The sequence below is a fragment of the Spermophilus citellus genome (assembly GCF_964194105.1).
Source record: "Spermophilus citellus genome assembly, chromosome: 13".
Taxonomy (NCBI): Eukaryota; Metazoa; Chordata; class Mammalia; order Rodentia; family Sciuridae; genus Spermophilus; species Spermophilus citellus.
Genome location: NC_138193.1, coordinates 464,715 through 480,794, shown reverse-complemented (window position 1 = coordinate 480,794; position 16,080 = coordinate 464,715). Strand labels below are relative to the sequence as shown.

The following is a 16,080-nucleotide window of genomic DNA, read 5'->3' as shown; positions in this document are numbered from 1 at the left end:
TAATGTTTTAAAAATGCTAAGAATGATAATGGCTAATATTTATTAAACACTCAGCACTTTTCTTGAAATATCTTATTTAACTCCCCCAACAAGACTACTAGGGAGCTTTGACTAAAATCCCTAGATTTGCAGAGCCAAGCTTTGGTCCCCAGTTTCCAGTTGACTCCCCAACTTGTACTGTGTTCTGTGGACCACATCACCCATACTCCAAGCCCTTGGACTCCCCAGCCTGTCTGGCTTCTTAGTCAGGTAGCCTTTTTGTTGATAGGATAACTAGATAATGATCACAAAAGTAAATTTCTGTTTCTTTATGAAAACTTTCATGTTCACACACGTTGTCACTTTCTATTATCCCAAACAGGTCAGGCAGGTTAAAATAGAATTGAAAAGAAAAACCATAATATTTAAAGAAGAAAAAAAATGAGGATTTCCACATACATAGGTAGAAACTAGCAGAGTTGGGAACTCAGTTCAGGCTACGTGTTAGGTCCGCTAAAGTGTCCTTTCAGGGTGCTCTGGTTCTCCTCAGAAATTCTCTTTCCCCAGGGCAGTTCAATGCTTTCTTGTGATTAAGGCCCAATGGAACCAACCTAGGTACCCTTCATCAGATGAATGTATAAAGAAAATATGTCATATATGCACAATGGAATATTACTCATTCAGAATGACATCATGGCATTTGCTGGTAAATGGATGGAGCTAAGTGAAATAAGCCAATCCCCCAAAACCAAAGGCCAAATGTTTTCTCTGATAGGCAGATGCTAACTCCCAGTAAGGGCGGGGGTGTTAGGACCTGAAAAGATAAAATCTTATGGGAAACATAAGGGCACAAAGGTTGGGCGTAAACCAAAGAAAATCATTTGAGGGCTGGGGATGTGGCTCAAGCCGTAGCGCGCTCGCCTGGCATGCGTGCGGCCCGGGTTCGATCCTCAGCACCACATACCAACAAAGATGTTGTGTCCGCCGAGAACTAAAAAAAATAAATATTAAAAAAAAAGAAAATCATTTGAGATTTTGAAAATGCTTGGTGCAGGAGAGCAATAAAGTATCTGTATATTTCCTGTTGATGCTAAAACAAATTACCCCAAACTTAGTGGCTCAGACCCACACACATGTGTCATCTGACAGTTCTGGAGGTCAGGAGTCCAAAGTCACTGAGCCGAAATCAGAGTGCCACAGAGCTGGTTCCCCAGGACTCCAGGGAGAACCCCGTCCCAGCGCCCCCTGCTCGGCAGTCCCTCTGTCCTCGGCCTCCTGCGCCTGGTCACTCGACCTTCTCTCTGACCTCACCGCCACACCCACTCGTGAGGACATCTGTGACTGTGTTAGGTGGAGGACAGTTTCCCACCTCGAGATTCTTCATTCCCTCTGTGCAGCCCTTTACCATTTAGGGTACAGAGTGACGGGTTTGGGAGGTGGAGGGCTCCTTAGGGCACATTAGCTGACAGCAGGACCTCTACCTCCCAGCGAGGGAGGTGCTGACCTTGGTTATTCCTACTCGCTCCTGTTGAGACATTTTGAATGCCCACTGCAGTCAGATGAGCTAGAGTGCTCCCGTAGCTTCTCCGCTGGCAACGGGCTCTGGGGTTGGGGTCGCGGGCCCACGGGCGGTGGAGAGAGCTCCCGGGTCTTTGTGTCAGTAAGTGTCAGCACACTGAGGCCAGGCAGTAGTGGCCAGCTCTCCCTTCCTGTGACCATGCCTTGCCCCTGCAGCAAGGGGTGGTAGTGGGGACAGCTGTATCCCCACTCCTGCAGTGTTCAGGCCCCTGGCTCCACCTCCTTCTTGATTTCCTCTCTACCAACCCCGGGATCCCCTCTTTCTCTTCTTATTCCACAGAAGCTGCAGACTCCAGCACTCCACTGAAGCTCTACAGATAGGAGAGAGGCTTCGAGGAAAGCCCGTGTGTCCCCAGTGCCCTCAAGTGTGGCATATTCTCAGTGACTCCTGAACCACCAGCCTCTGTGCCTCCGAGCCTCATCACTGCCTGTGTGGACTCCACAGACCCTCCTGCTCCTGGTGGGTGCCCATACAGGCGAGAGCCTCCCAGCTTGTCCTCACTGGTCTCCTACAGACAAGAGGCTCCCGGGACTGGGGCCCATAGGAGGGCAGCTTGCTCCAGCGGTTTAGATGTCGCGGAGTCCATGACAGGCCAGTCGTGCACCAGAGCTGCTTTGTGAGTGCAGGTCGGTGTGTGTGCATTCAGAAGTATGTCGAGCATATGTACAAGCATCTGTGTGTAATGCAGCTGTGTGCAGCTGTGTGCATCTGTGTGCGATGTGTATATATGTATGTGTATGTGCCCTGGAGAGTGCACAACTCATGGCAGCTTTGGGACAATCTGTAACCTGGGCTTTCTGATACTAAGTTCCTGTTGTCCCAGGTCCCTTGCTCGATCTGACTGGCTCCCCTGCCTCCTTCCCACTTCCAGGACTCCTACAAATACAAGCTGGCTACAAGGTGCTCGGTGCTGAGGGATTCCCCACCCCTCTGTCAGGTGCTCAGTGTCAGGGGTCTGGCATACCCTACCTGAGGAGCTCAGTGCTGGGCATTCCATGTGGTTTGGATCACTTTAGTGGCTAATCAAATTGGCCCCCTACCTCCTCTGTTGAGGTGAATGAGCAAGTGCCTTGCTGTGGCTTCACATATTTCCATGAATTGCTTTTAGAATAACAAGTTTTGCCTATTCTATTCTGACCTTAAGGAATGAATGATCACGTTGAAGGTATTACTTACATTAACGTTTCTGGCTGTTTGGAGGGTGCCCACCCCTGGCCTGGCAGGGCCTCCTGGTGCCCTGCAGTCCTGGGAAGCACACTTTGTTCTGTGGCACATCAGGATGGCAGGCCAGAGGACTCAGCCGCCCAGAGGTACGTCTTGTTGAGAATTCCTTCTGCTGATAGCATGTCCCCTGTGGTTGGGATGGCTGTCTGTCACGCCTGCTTGGAACCACCTGGAGCAGGCATTGTGGCAGACGCTTCTCCCCTTGTCCTGGGACCTCCTGCTGTCTCTGGGAGCATCACATCCCAGCTCCTGTAGGGGTGCTCTGCAGGGTGACCGGAAGGCCCGTGGGCATCCCTCCAGCACCCGTGACACATGTGTAACATGACCTGAGCCCTGCTCCTGGAGTTGCTGACCACACAAGGTGGGCACCTCAGTGGGCCCCCATCCCTTGAGGGTGGTAGTGTCTTCTGGGGGCTGGCTATAAGAAGCAGGCAGCCCTCCTGAACTTCCCCACCGTGCCTTCCAGCTGTAAGCACGGGTCAGGGGTCTTTATGTTGGGAGAAACACACGTTCAAGGTTTATTAAAAGACTTTTTACACAGAAAGGAAGAAGTAGCTGCTGACTTTATATATGAGTAAGTATTGTAAGGAAAGACCTCCTGAGCTGAATTCTCTAGGTTATAGTTGTTTTGATGTTTGCTGATAAAAAAGATAATTAGTCTCTTGTGACCCAGCAGACCCTAGAATATATACCTTTCTAAGTCACTGGAAGACCATGTCACTTTTTTTTTGTTTTTAAAGGTGGTTTTCCATGTTTAGTTTTCGATGATTGATGCCTGTCAGACGGCATCGTCCACTTTTATTTCACATACAGAACCCCATTAAGAGCCCAGCAACTCTGCAAAGGCACAGGTAGGAGGCTCTGGAGCTGAGGCCCCCTGTGGTCAGGAGCCAGCAGGACTGAACTCGGGGAGCTGCGAGGACTCTGGGAGGGGCGTGGAGACTGTGGGAGCCCGGCCTGGGGAGGGCTCTGAGGAGCCCAGGCTCTGGGGGGTGGCAAAAGCCTCAAGCAAGCAAAACGAGGCCTGGGGACAGTGGCCTCAGAGGCCTCTTGCAAGTGTGTTTGTGTGTGTGGAAACAAGGTGATGGCGAGGAGGTGGGTGGCTTCACTGAGCTGGCATTTAGGACCGGAGGTCACTTCAGTCAACACGAGCTGCTCCTCCTAGGTGGGGTGGGGCTGTGAGAGCCTCGAACACTGGGAATGTGGGAGATGGTAGCTTCAAATGCTGGTGGAGGACGGGGTCTGGGTTTGGCCTTTGGATGACCTCTGCTCACCAGAGTGTGGCAGCTTGTTGGAGGAGTAGGCTCGGTTCAGCCTCTGCTTGCAGGCCCTGTCCAGGACCACTCCCTCTGGGCTCTTCTTCGGGCCATGGATGTCGGCGGGAGGCACGGGACAGCCAGCCCTGGGGTGAGTGTCTTCATGGTGCTGCTGAAGGCCCAGGACAACTCCTGATGGGAGGATCTTGGCCGGCCCTGGGATCCAGCTGCGGGTAGGGACTCCACCTGCGTTGTGCGCTCCACCCTGGCCATCCTGCCCTGGCCCCCAGGCTTGGGGAGGCTGACAGGGGAGGTCATCCGCTAAGAGGGTGGGAAGGAGTGGTACTGGGCATGTGTCATCGGCACACCAAGGTTTCCCGGAGGGGCCTGAGCGCTGGAAGTCCTCTTGCATGCTCCTGTGTCTCAGGCATTCTGGATGGGGACCAGCCTGTGTCCTGAAGGCAGCACAGGTCCTCGTCTGAGCAAGGAGGGCTGCCTGCTGGGAGGGCTGTGTGGGCGGACAGGGGCCTGGCTACTCCACGTCCTGAGGAAGCGCCTCATGCCGGCCCCATTCCTCCTCTCTGGGGTGCCTGGGAACTGTCACCAGGAGGCAGGTGCTGGCTTCCTGCAGTGCGGTTGGAGGAGCTGAGGAACACACCCCTCCACACAGACCCGGATGGACACCTGTGCTAGCAGGGCCCACTGTGGAGCTCGGCTCTGTGCCTCCTGGCCCAGTCCCTGCCCAGTGCCCTGGGAGCAGTCAGGTATCATCACTTTCATGTCACAGGGAAGAAGCTGGCTGTGGGTTGGGGACACCCTCTTCGCACAGGCGCAGGCCTCATGCCCTGGATGGCTTTGTGCTTGTCCTTCTTGGTCCAGGACTGCAGAGAGGACTGCTATACCAGGCTGGGGCTGGGCTGCCCAGACAGTCAGGGCACACCTCCTCACTCCCCCCATTTCTCCAGCCCCCTCCCAGCCCGGAGCAGGCAGAAGTGTGTCTCCGGGTTGGGCTGCTCGCCCGGGCCAGCTGATGCTGGAGCCCAGAGCGGCCCCTCTGGTTCTTCTTGCTGTTCTTTGCAGGACATGTTAGTTTACACAGTTGCAAAATTTTTCTTTTTGCTCCTTCTCAGCACTGATAGCAATGCCGGGATCTTTCATATGAATTTTTATTTATATTGGAACATGATCCTTGCTTCCTTTCCTGACTCTTCTTAGGCTTGCTTTTCTTCCTCTCTGAGCTGCAGTTTGAGCCTTGGCCATTATGCATGGAGGAGGGAGGAGTCAGACTCTGCTATGGCCTTAGCTGGCCTTTGTCGGAGAACTGGCTTTGAGTCTCTTGCAGATGTGTTAAGTGCCCTCTGACCAAGATTCTCATGACCAAATAGGGTGCTGCCTTTCCAGATGAGGGTAGTCTGGGCGAGTGCTGGTTCCTCTGCTTGCATTGGAACCTGGAGCTCTGCCGCTCATTGGGGTCTTCCAAGATGTGGGTGTTACACGTTTTGTTCATCTGTCTCCAGCATGCATTTCCAGCCCTCCACAGTCAAAAGAGAGGAAAGATGAAATTATTCCTGCTTCTTTTTGGTAAAGTCGCAGGATGTGGTCAGCTCAGTGCTGCACAGCTGAGTGGGAGGCTGTGAGAGGGGCAGAGAGAGAGTTAGCCAGGAGGCCAGAATCCTAATTCCCATCCTTTCTTGCATCTTTTTGAAGTCTATCCCAGGAGGCTGTACTATTTTCTTTGTTGGGATGCTGCTGGTCCAGTTTGTGCTATTTTCAAAATTGTTCTTTTTTTTTTCCCTGTGTGTATGTGTGTATGTTAGATAGGGTCTTCCTCTGTTGCCCATGGCTTGTCTCAAACTCCTGAATGTATGTGATTTTCCTGACACAGCCTCCTGAATGCTGAGGCTACAGGTGCAAGCCCCCAAATCAAGTTTTTTTACATGACAGTAGAATATATTTCGATGTATCACACATACATGGAGTACAACTTGCCATTCCTGTGGTTCTATATGAAGTGGAGTTACACTGGTTGTATATTAATATATTAACATAGAAAAGTTATGTCCCATTCATTCTAGTGTCTTTTCCAATCTCATCCTCCCTTCCTTTCCTCCAATTCTACCAGTCCAATCCTGTGAACCTACACTCCCCACTCCTGCCCATTGTAAGTCAACATCTGCATATCAGAGAGAATTTTCAGCCTTTTGTGTTTGGAGACTGCCTCATTAAACTTAGAATGACAGCCTTCAGTTCCATCCGTTTACCAGCAAATACCATAATTTCATTCTTCTTTATGGCTGGGTAATATTCCATCATGGATATGTTAAAAAAAAAAAAAGAGGGTGCTAATTGAAATGCAAAATGTGATGAAGATCACGATGAACAGCAGTTCAGCGGTCGCTTGCAGAATGACACATTAGTCGAACATCCTGAACAGACATCTTTACCAGCCCAGGAACAACTGCAACCAATGCTCCAGCTGGCGCAGGAAAACAGCCAAAGCTCCCCTCCCCCCTCCTCTGATTTTGCAAAGGAAGAGGTGATTGGCATGGTGACAGGAGCCCACAAGGACACGTTTTTGTAGAATCAAGAGCAGCAAGAAAACTCAGCTGAGCGCATGCGGCCCCAGAGAGGAGAGTGGATTCCCAAGAACATGGAGCGGTGAAATTTGAATCATGACCACATGGCAATGGGCTCAACAGCCATTTTCCTTGTAGTGAGAGCCAGCGGCATCTCAATGGACAGTACAAAGGGAGGAACATAATACATTTCCCAAATGGCCATGCCATCTGTATTGCAAATGGACATTGTAGGAACTTCTCCAATGCTTATACTCAAAGAGTATGTGACGGAGTTCCAATAGATGGATTTTCTCAGAATGAGAACAAGAATAGTTACCTGTGCAACACTGGAGGGAGGATGCCTCTGGTTTGTCCAATGAGTAAGTCTCCATCTATGGATCACATAAATCAGGGCATGAAATCTGGGAAGAATTTTCCATGAACTTCACTCCAGCAGTGAAAGAAGTGGTGGAATTTGCAAAGCATACTCCAGGATTCAGAGATCTCTCTCAGCATGACCAGGTCAACCTTTTAAACACTGGGACTTTTGAGGTTGTAATGGTACAGTTTGCCTCATTATTTGATGCAAAAGAGCATACTGTCACCTTCTTAAGTGGAAAGAGAAATTGTGTGGATCATTTACACTCAATGGGAGCAGGGGATCTGCTAAACTCTATGTTTGAATTTAGTGAGAAGCTAAATGCCCTGCAGCTTAGTGATGAAGAGATGAGTTTGTTTACTGCAGTTGTCCTAGTATCTGCAGATCCATCTGGAATAGAAAATGTCAACTCTGTGGAGGTTTTGCAGGAAACCCTCATTCGTGCACTAAGGACCTTAATGATGAAAAACCATCCAAACGAGGCTCTATTTTTACAAAACTACTTCTAAAGTTGCCAGATCTTCCATCTTTAAACAACATGCCCTCTGAGGAGCTCTTGGCCTTCAAAGTTCATCCTTAAGGCCTTTGTTTATTTGAACATGAACTGATGCTAACTGCACATTTTGTGCTAAAATGCTTATTTATATGTGTGTGCCATATATGGAGATAGAAAAGACAATACAAGATTGTAGGTTATCTCTGTAATCATACAGTAGCTGTTTGGATCAGGAACTCTTCAGCCATGATTAGACATTGACTGCATCTCCCCAGTGGACCAATTAGCTGTGTCACACTGAGACTGGAGAAGTTATACTGAATTATAATCACACTGAATGTTAGACTTTTTCATCTGCCAAAACCAAAAACCATTTTATTCTCCCTGTGATATACATAAAATGCACAATCACAAGTACAGGAGGATGTAGAAATCAATCCTTTGTGGTAGAAGTTGTGTTGAATATTGGAAATCTTGGTATCACCACAGGACTGTTAGATCTGGTTATCAAATACTTTGGGAGCTGGGAGAGCTTAATGTTTGTATTTTACTCTGCCACTTTTAAAGTATATGAATTTGGGCATGTACTTGGTTGTGGAAAATGAGAATTGATAGTGTCCTCAGTGCCCAACCTCGCAGAGATACTAAGAAATATCTATAAAGCATATTTACCTCTTGGAAGACAAGTACTATGTAAAAAAGGTAAAACGTTTGCTATTACAGTTATTCATAATAATATTCTTTTCTTATTTCTGAGCATTTCTGGGAAAACATTTCACAGAGTTTATAGATACATCAAATACATAGTATGTGTACAAAGTATGTATATGAATAGTTATACATAAATATATCTCTTCACAATATTTTAAACCGTGAAGAACTTTATCATACAATAAACTTAAGAGGTGTCAAAAGACCCAAATTAGGTGCTCATTGATTTTATTTGTTGATGATAACATAACCATTGCTTTAAAAATGTTTAGATGGTAGAATATTGAATTTATGCTCTATTTTTATTTAAGTGACATTTAATGTAAAAGTGCAGTAGGCAATCAAGTCCAAATTTTTTAAAAAAATGTGTATTTTAGAGTTCATCTTTGGTAAATATTTGGTTCAAGGTACTAGGTCTTTAGAAGTTCATTCAGATTCTTACCTTATACTGTAAGGTTGCATTGCTGCCCCTCGTACACATGCTGCAGCTTGATGACATGATAAAGAATTTTGGTTCTTTCTGGAGAACTAATTAAGGAAACTGTTTACTATGTTGCATGTGTGTTTGTGTGTGTTTGCATATGTGTGTGTGTCCTAAGTTTATATGTTTTTTCCCCTCCTAAAATAACACTACAAGGACTTTGTCAATTAGATTTAACCTATAATTTGAAATCATTTACTATATGACCTACAGGCTTAGAAATTGTGTAGTCAGAGGCTTTGTTCCACATGTGTTATGGTTTTATTAAATACTTCAGATCAGTCTCTGTTCATGGCAGTGGTAGCAATAGCCAAAGTTTTAGAATTTTATGTTTTTATTTTTCCCTGAAAAATAGAAATTAATTGGACTTTTTTGGTAGAGATGCCTTCTTTATAATATTTGGATTATATAAAATTGTAAAATGTTAAGAGCTCACTTTACTGCACTAAGCCTGTTACTTTCCTGATATGTGAACAGAATTCCTTATTTTTTAATATAGTTTAACTTGTTGCTACTGGGATTTGAATTTCTGTGGCACTCATTAAATAATTTAAAAAAAAGATAAAACCTCTCATTATAAAAGAGGAAAGGTGATGGTGATGTCTGTAACACAATACGAACCACAATTGTGATTTACCTTAAGTTCTATGACTGTTATGGAATATACAGTTATAGTTTTTGTGAATTCTTACATAATAGCATTATCTTTTTATATTTTTTCCTAAGATAAACAGTTGCATAGTTTTCTTCTATGAGGGATAGAAACAGCTTTTTGAAGTAATATTGAAAATTTCATACATCACATTCTTAAATTTTGCCTTTTGCATAAGCCACTTTATTACATGTATCTTTAAGACCATTAAGTCTTTAGGAATGTGTAACCAGAACTATGTTAGTATTGCTTGTAAAACTTTAGTTAGGATTAATATATACATATATGCATCCACATATAGGCATAGAGATTCTCATTTTGTCTTGTAAAATTTTATTTGAATAAATTCCTCCTATAGGTAATGGGAAACAAAATTAATAGTTCATATACCACTCATAGCCTTTCTCATATTTGAAAATAGCCCAGTATAAAACTGCTGTTTCTAAAGTTACACCAGCAGCCGATTACAAGCACATTCTTTGATTGAGTCATGTTACAGACTTATTAAGTGCAAAGAGGACAACCAATGTAGGGAACTTCTGAGTCTGTGGGACACTGTTGCTTAAAAATGTACTGTACGATTTAAGTGATGCTTTAACTCTGTGGGCATTATGTCAGCAAGCTAAAACATTTTCTCCCTGTGCATTTAATATATGTCTATGGGATCTGAGAGAGGACTCCAGGATTCAGAGAGAAATAGCTGAGGGCAAGGAGAAACGTCTTGGGATGAAGCTTGTCCTTATGGTGATAGTTTAATTACAGATTTAAAAATTAGAAGAAAATTTCATTGGATTAAGTGTATTGCTTTCATATGTATATTTTAAGAAATTACCATTGTAACTTGATAAGAGGTGATTTATTTTATGTGTAGAAGCTCAGCTGGATTTATTACTGTGCACAAGAGTAAATACGTATCTCAATTTTTCTTTTTCTTTTCCAATATAGAGTTTGCTGAATGTACAATAAGAATTTATCACTTAGGATATAGAATTTTTTAGGGGGGGGGCTCTGTCAGAAAATTGTTACCTGTAAACAAAGACTGTATTGATTTAATCCAAAAAATTAAACTTGAAACTATTCTTGAATTAACATAAAAAATAAAATGGCTATTGTTTTAAAAAGATAGAAAATATATTGTTGACAGGATATGAGTTGTTTATTTTCTACATATTGTAATTGATGAGGACATGGATAATATCTTCATGTTTCTGAGAAGTAATATGTACATGGGGGGAGGGGATAATAAATATTATTTCTAACTGAAAAAAGAAAAGAACCAAAAATCATCCCAATAAGTCAATGAAAAACCAATCTGTAAGGCAATTTTCTAATATATTGAATTTACAGAGAAATATGTCAATAGATTGTTATCAATTAACTTTTAATTTGAAGTCTTACAAAATAATTCTTTAAATAATTAAAAAATGAATTTTAGGACTTTTAGCAAAACAAATTGTTGCATCCTAAATCCTGCTCTAGTTTCCCTTGGCATTTGTCTCTAAATATCTCTGGTATGTGCCTTTGTACGGCATTAGTTAATGGAGAGTTCTCCTATCCCCTATTTGGTTTTTTTGGCATGTTCAGTACTTTAAATATTTTATGTTGTTTATTCTCAGTTAAGGAGCAGTGGAAAAGTAAAGTCTTAGGAGGAGAACAGAGCTTGCAAGGAATAAATCTTTTATTAGTACCTTAATAAGGAGAGCTTGCCTCTAACAGAAATGGACTGTGACCACCTATGAACACGCACGGAGGGGACGGCTGACCGTGCCAGTGTAGCGATGGCTGCAGTTCAGAGCAGGATTAGAAAAAGAACACCTCAGCCTACAGACTGCAGGTTTCTCCCTCTGTGAGTCCTTCTGTCTTGTAGTGTGGAGAGCTGTGTGCCTTTCTCACAGTCAGAGTCCTGGGTGGACTTGGTACTTGCAGACACTCCTTTTGGGAGGACTTTGGTCAGGAGGGACTCTCATTTGCCATATGCATAGTGGGTCTTTTTCTTTCAAGGACGCATTTAAAAAAATTATTTTCTGTTTATTAAACACTTCTTTGTTGTTCAATATCATCAGGTTTCAAGAAAGCTAAATATTATTCTTTGTTTCATGTTTATAGTTATCCAAAATGTATCTGTTCAGCACTCACAGGATGAAAGGTGGACACTAGGGTTGCCCACACAGAAAATAAAATACAGAACAGAGAAATGAAGCCAAATTTTAATTTCAGATAAACAATAATATTTTTTTGCATATTTCTGCCCCCAGTTTAACTAGGCATTCTGTATTTTATCTAACAACACCAATTAAGATTGAATCAAATTCAAAGAGAGACGGGCTGAGAAGTTGGATTACAGTATACAAGGTACAAATTAAATATAAACAAACATTCATATTTGAATTTTTAGGTCTTACTCTTAAAAGAGTTCTTAACTTTTAGAGATATTTAGTAGAACATATATTGATAAAATTATATACTAATTGGGATTTGCTTCTAAATACAGGAGGCAAGAAAGTGAAGGGGCAGGATTGGCTCTGGGTTGATATATATGAGGGTTAATTATCCTATTTTGCCTACTTTTTATTGTGTGTGAAATTTTCCATAAAGAATGAGTCAAAAGAGACAGATAGTCATTTTTGCCTTCAGGTTAACAGATTGTATTTTAAAGGCACCTTAGATAACCAGTGACTGAAGATTTGTGTAGTAGCATGAGAAGAGGTTGTGGATGGAGACAAAGGATTTTACTCTGTGTTCAGAATTGTGGACATCTTTGTCCCTTGATTGACATGTTTATCAATTTGATCTTTGTTGTTATCTTCCATGGAGCAATGCAGGTGAGTTGCAAATTAGTTCCAGCCTCTGCAAGTGCAGGTTGCTCACTGGGTTATCTCAGAAAGCTCCTGAGGAGGAATGTGGGTGAGAAGAAAGGAAGGATGCTCAATACTCTGGCAACATTTGAAAGCATCTAAATACCAAATACACTGTCAGGGGTTAGGTCTGAATAACAAGCATTATATTTTTCAACTTACTCATAGTTTTTTTAAAAAACAAATCTCTCTAAATGATTGGATTGAAGCTCTGGAAAATTAATTAATCAAGTGTACAACCTAATAAGTTGCCTAGTCTTGCTGTACTAGCAGGTGAGCTATCAGCAGCTGGGAATACTCAATCTCTGGCATCATTCTGGCAGTTTCTTATTGATGAACATCTTTAATGATTTCCTTTTTTTCTTATTCCAGGATTTCCTTCCAAAGCTGCTGAAGAACATCCCAGAAAAAAAAGGTGAGGTCCAACTTAAGAATTAAGAGCCCAGTTTTACTTTTAATATTAACAATGACCACACCAGTGTTGGCCTGTTACATCCTAGAAACTTCAGTTTTCCTCTCTAACCAGAGGCAGGGTCCTGGCTCAGCCAGTGGAGTCACCAAACAGACAATCAGACTCTGGGAGAGGCCAAGTGGATAGTGGGGGCCAGTGCATACACCTGAGATTCCCAAAGTCAGGGCCCCAGGAGTGTTTTAGGAGACAAATTAGGACAATCTGTAGCCTCGACTGCTGTGGAGAAGAACAGAGGAGAAGAAAGTTCTGAAAATGGGGGTGCCTCCAGTAAATGTGGCCTACCAAAGGAAACACTTGAATTGGAGGTGAGGATGTGCAGTCAGGCCCTGGTAGGTTCTAAACCAGGTCTGCCACTTCCTCTGTGAAGCTCGGAGTGGGTCACTTCATCCCTTCACCTTTCTTTTCTACTCTCACTGCTAAGGTTAAGGGGACAGCTAATGCTTGTCTAGAACAGATGCCCAGTGACCCATGTAGCTACCATATCCTCACATCAGGAGTGTCCAGAGGCTATATGTACAGAGACCATTTAACCCTTGATGTTCTTGAAGCCAGCAAGTATGGGGAGTTTACTTATGAAGATAGCCATTTCATCCTCAAAACAACACTCCTTGGTAACTGTGTATTTATCCCTGTTTTACCAATAAGAGGACAGTTCCAAGAGGTTGAGTACAAAGCCTGAATCTCATGGCAGTATGTGGCAGGGCTGGGATCTGGGCCCAAGCAGTCTTGCTCTAGAGTCTATCCTGTTATCCACCATGTTACCAGTGGGAAAACTGGGGCTGGGGAATGGAGTCGATTTTCCACAATTCCTTAGCAAGCGAGATAGCACAGTCTGGAGTTGGGTCTCGGTGGTTCTCTCTCTCTCTCTCTCTCTCTCTCTCTCGCTCTTTTCAGTGTGCTGCTCAGTACAAGCGCACTGCCCTGGAAGAGAAGGAGACTGCCATCTTTGTACGTGTGCAGTTGTAGGCAGCCTACCTCCCACAGGTTTTGTAAAGAAGGCTTAAGACCCAGGTTTCATTCAACTTTTATTATTCATTTCAACTTTTACTTCTAATTTCTTACCTTAACTTGGGCCTTGGAAGTAAATACCCTGTGACAATTTTCAGTAGCAAAATTGATATTCAGACATTAAAGGGGGACATCTTGAGATATTAAGTATTTCTCTGAAAAAGAGCTGACCTTACTCTCCTCCTTCTATGCACCTAATAGATTTCCAAATGTGGCAACGAATTATTTAACACAGTTGAGTCTTAGATTCATGCAGGATCAGTCACCTACATGTTGATGAGCTGCTTTCACATGCTTTCTGAATTGGGTGTCTCAGGGTTAGGTGTCTGGGCTTATGCTGTCAGACTGGGTGCAGGCAGTGACATGAGAATCCAGGAGAGGACCCAGAGCCATGCAGATGTGGAGATTTTATTTAAGCATGGGATTTTTCACAGGCTTATTTTTGTTTGAACTCCTCCTTTCATTAAGGAAGACTCCAGAGTCAATCTTCTGCAAGTGAAAGGGTTATTGTTAGTCCTTTTTTTCTTTTTTTTAATAAAGTAGAAACACACATAAAGGAAGCCAGCACATCACAGAGTTAATGTGTCTGTCCTATTTGATGACCTCCTTGTCTCTGCAGCTCCATTTGCAGGCCTTCAGGGCTCCAGTAAGCGTCACCTGTGGAGCTTGCAGGAGGCCTTAGTCATTGGCCAAGACACTCATCTGCTCAGGATGCTGCTGGAGATCCACGCCGTGTTTCGGAGGTTTCAGATATGCCATTCCTGGTTTTTTGTTTTTTTTTTTTAAGTAGACGTATGGGTTTACCTCATGCAAAAATCACATCAGATGTGGCCAGTATTCTTAAGATCAAGAATAACCTACAAAATGTATATCCACAGCCATCTTTTTGGACCTACCCCAAAATAACTTTTTCAGGCCCTATAATAAAATGGAGCAGTTTTCTTTAAAAAGAAAATCCACAGGCATGGTGTCTTACCTTCTTGGAGCCTGTTCTGTGTGATAACCACACATTCTTTTGGAACTTCTTAGAGTGTAAGTATAGCAATTTTCACTGAAGCAGCAAAGTGCATTTTTAGTTTAGGAAGTCTCTCTTAATCTTCATCATAAGGTTATGGAGTTAATTTGGATGGCCCCTGAGCCCTCTGGCTCTGGGGGACCTGGATTTTGTCTTGAGAATATTTATTGAATCAACACACAGGACCCACAAAGAGACTTTGTAATTGTGCAAGTGAGGAGCAGCATCCCCGTCTTAATGTGGCCACCAACCACTGACCACATGTCCTTTGATGGGCTACCTCACCCACTTTTATGTTTTCTCTACCAGGTTCAATCCTTTTTTTAAAAAAAATCTTCTTAAAAGTTAAGGTAATTTCATTTTTAACATGAATCTGGTTAGCTGTGAAGGTTGGATAGAGGAGTCGAGCATAAGCCTGACCTTTCTTGACCACTAAGTTCCACCATGAAGTGACTTGGGGCAGCGGTTTGGATTCCACACCCGGGAATCAGTAGGAGCAGAAGGTGTGGAAGGGGAGAGTATTTGAAGGTGGAAGCGAAGGGATAAGGTAAGAAAAAACAGGACTTCTCAGAAGGAGATCCACAGGCTGGGTGCCCCTCTCCCCTGGCAGAGGAGCTCCTGGGGACTAGTTGCCCAGTGTTCCTGGCCCCCGGGGTTCCTGTGTCATCAGCAGCTGCCAGTGCTTTCTTTGCCCATCCATCATTGTGTCTGTGTTCGTGTGTTTTAATCTAGTGCCTGGCCCCACGCAGAGCTAGGGTGCACTCATGCTATACGTGTTTGATCAGCAGTCATGGCCTGCCCAAGCTCAAACACCTTGTTTTCACCAAGAAAATAAGTAAATGTGTGCAAAGCCTTGAGATGCACACTATATGCATCCATGATATATAATGAGGGTCCTTAAAATGTATATGACTAAAACTTTAAAATCCGTATAGGATGTGGGTTGCATCTTAGAACAAGGTCCTTTTCCATTTCAGACCCTGATATCTGAAGTCTGTACTTTCAGAGTGGTTTCTGTCTGTCTTGGGATTCTTGCAAAAGTAGCTGGGGCTGTGTGCTTTCCTTTAGAGACAGTGGGAGAATGGGATATTTATTTTTATTTTTTATATTTATTTCTTGGTACCACGGATTGAACCCACTGAGCCACATTCCCAGCCTTTTTACTTGTTATTTTGAGACAGGGTCTCACTGAGTTGCTTAAAGCCTTGCTAAGTTTTGAACTTGCAATCCATCTGACTCAGCCTCCCCAACTGCTGGGATTATTGGCATGCACCACTGTGTGAGGCAGAATAGGATCTTTAGGATCTCAGGAGGTTGGAGACAGGAGCCAAGAGTGATAAAGGCACTTCACTTGCTTAGCCACAGGTTGATAGTCACACTTAGCAGATGTGGCTAATAATCAATTCCCCATCCTT

At 43.7% G+C, this 16,080-nt stretch overlaps 1 pseudogene across 1 annotated transcript; it reads left to right on the top strand.

Annotated features, from left to right (window-relative positions):
- The first annotated feature begins 4,150 nt into the window (after window positions 1-4,150).
- LOC308632428 (nuclear receptor subfamily 1 group D member 2-like) lies at window positions 4,151-7,555 on the top strand (annotated as a pseudogene). The gene is made up of 2 exons: window positions 4,151-4,189; window positions 6,375-7,555. The product of its transcript is annotated as a nuclear receptor subfamily 1 group D member 2-like (transcript).
- Window positions 7,556-16,080: the final 8,525 nt, after the last annotated feature.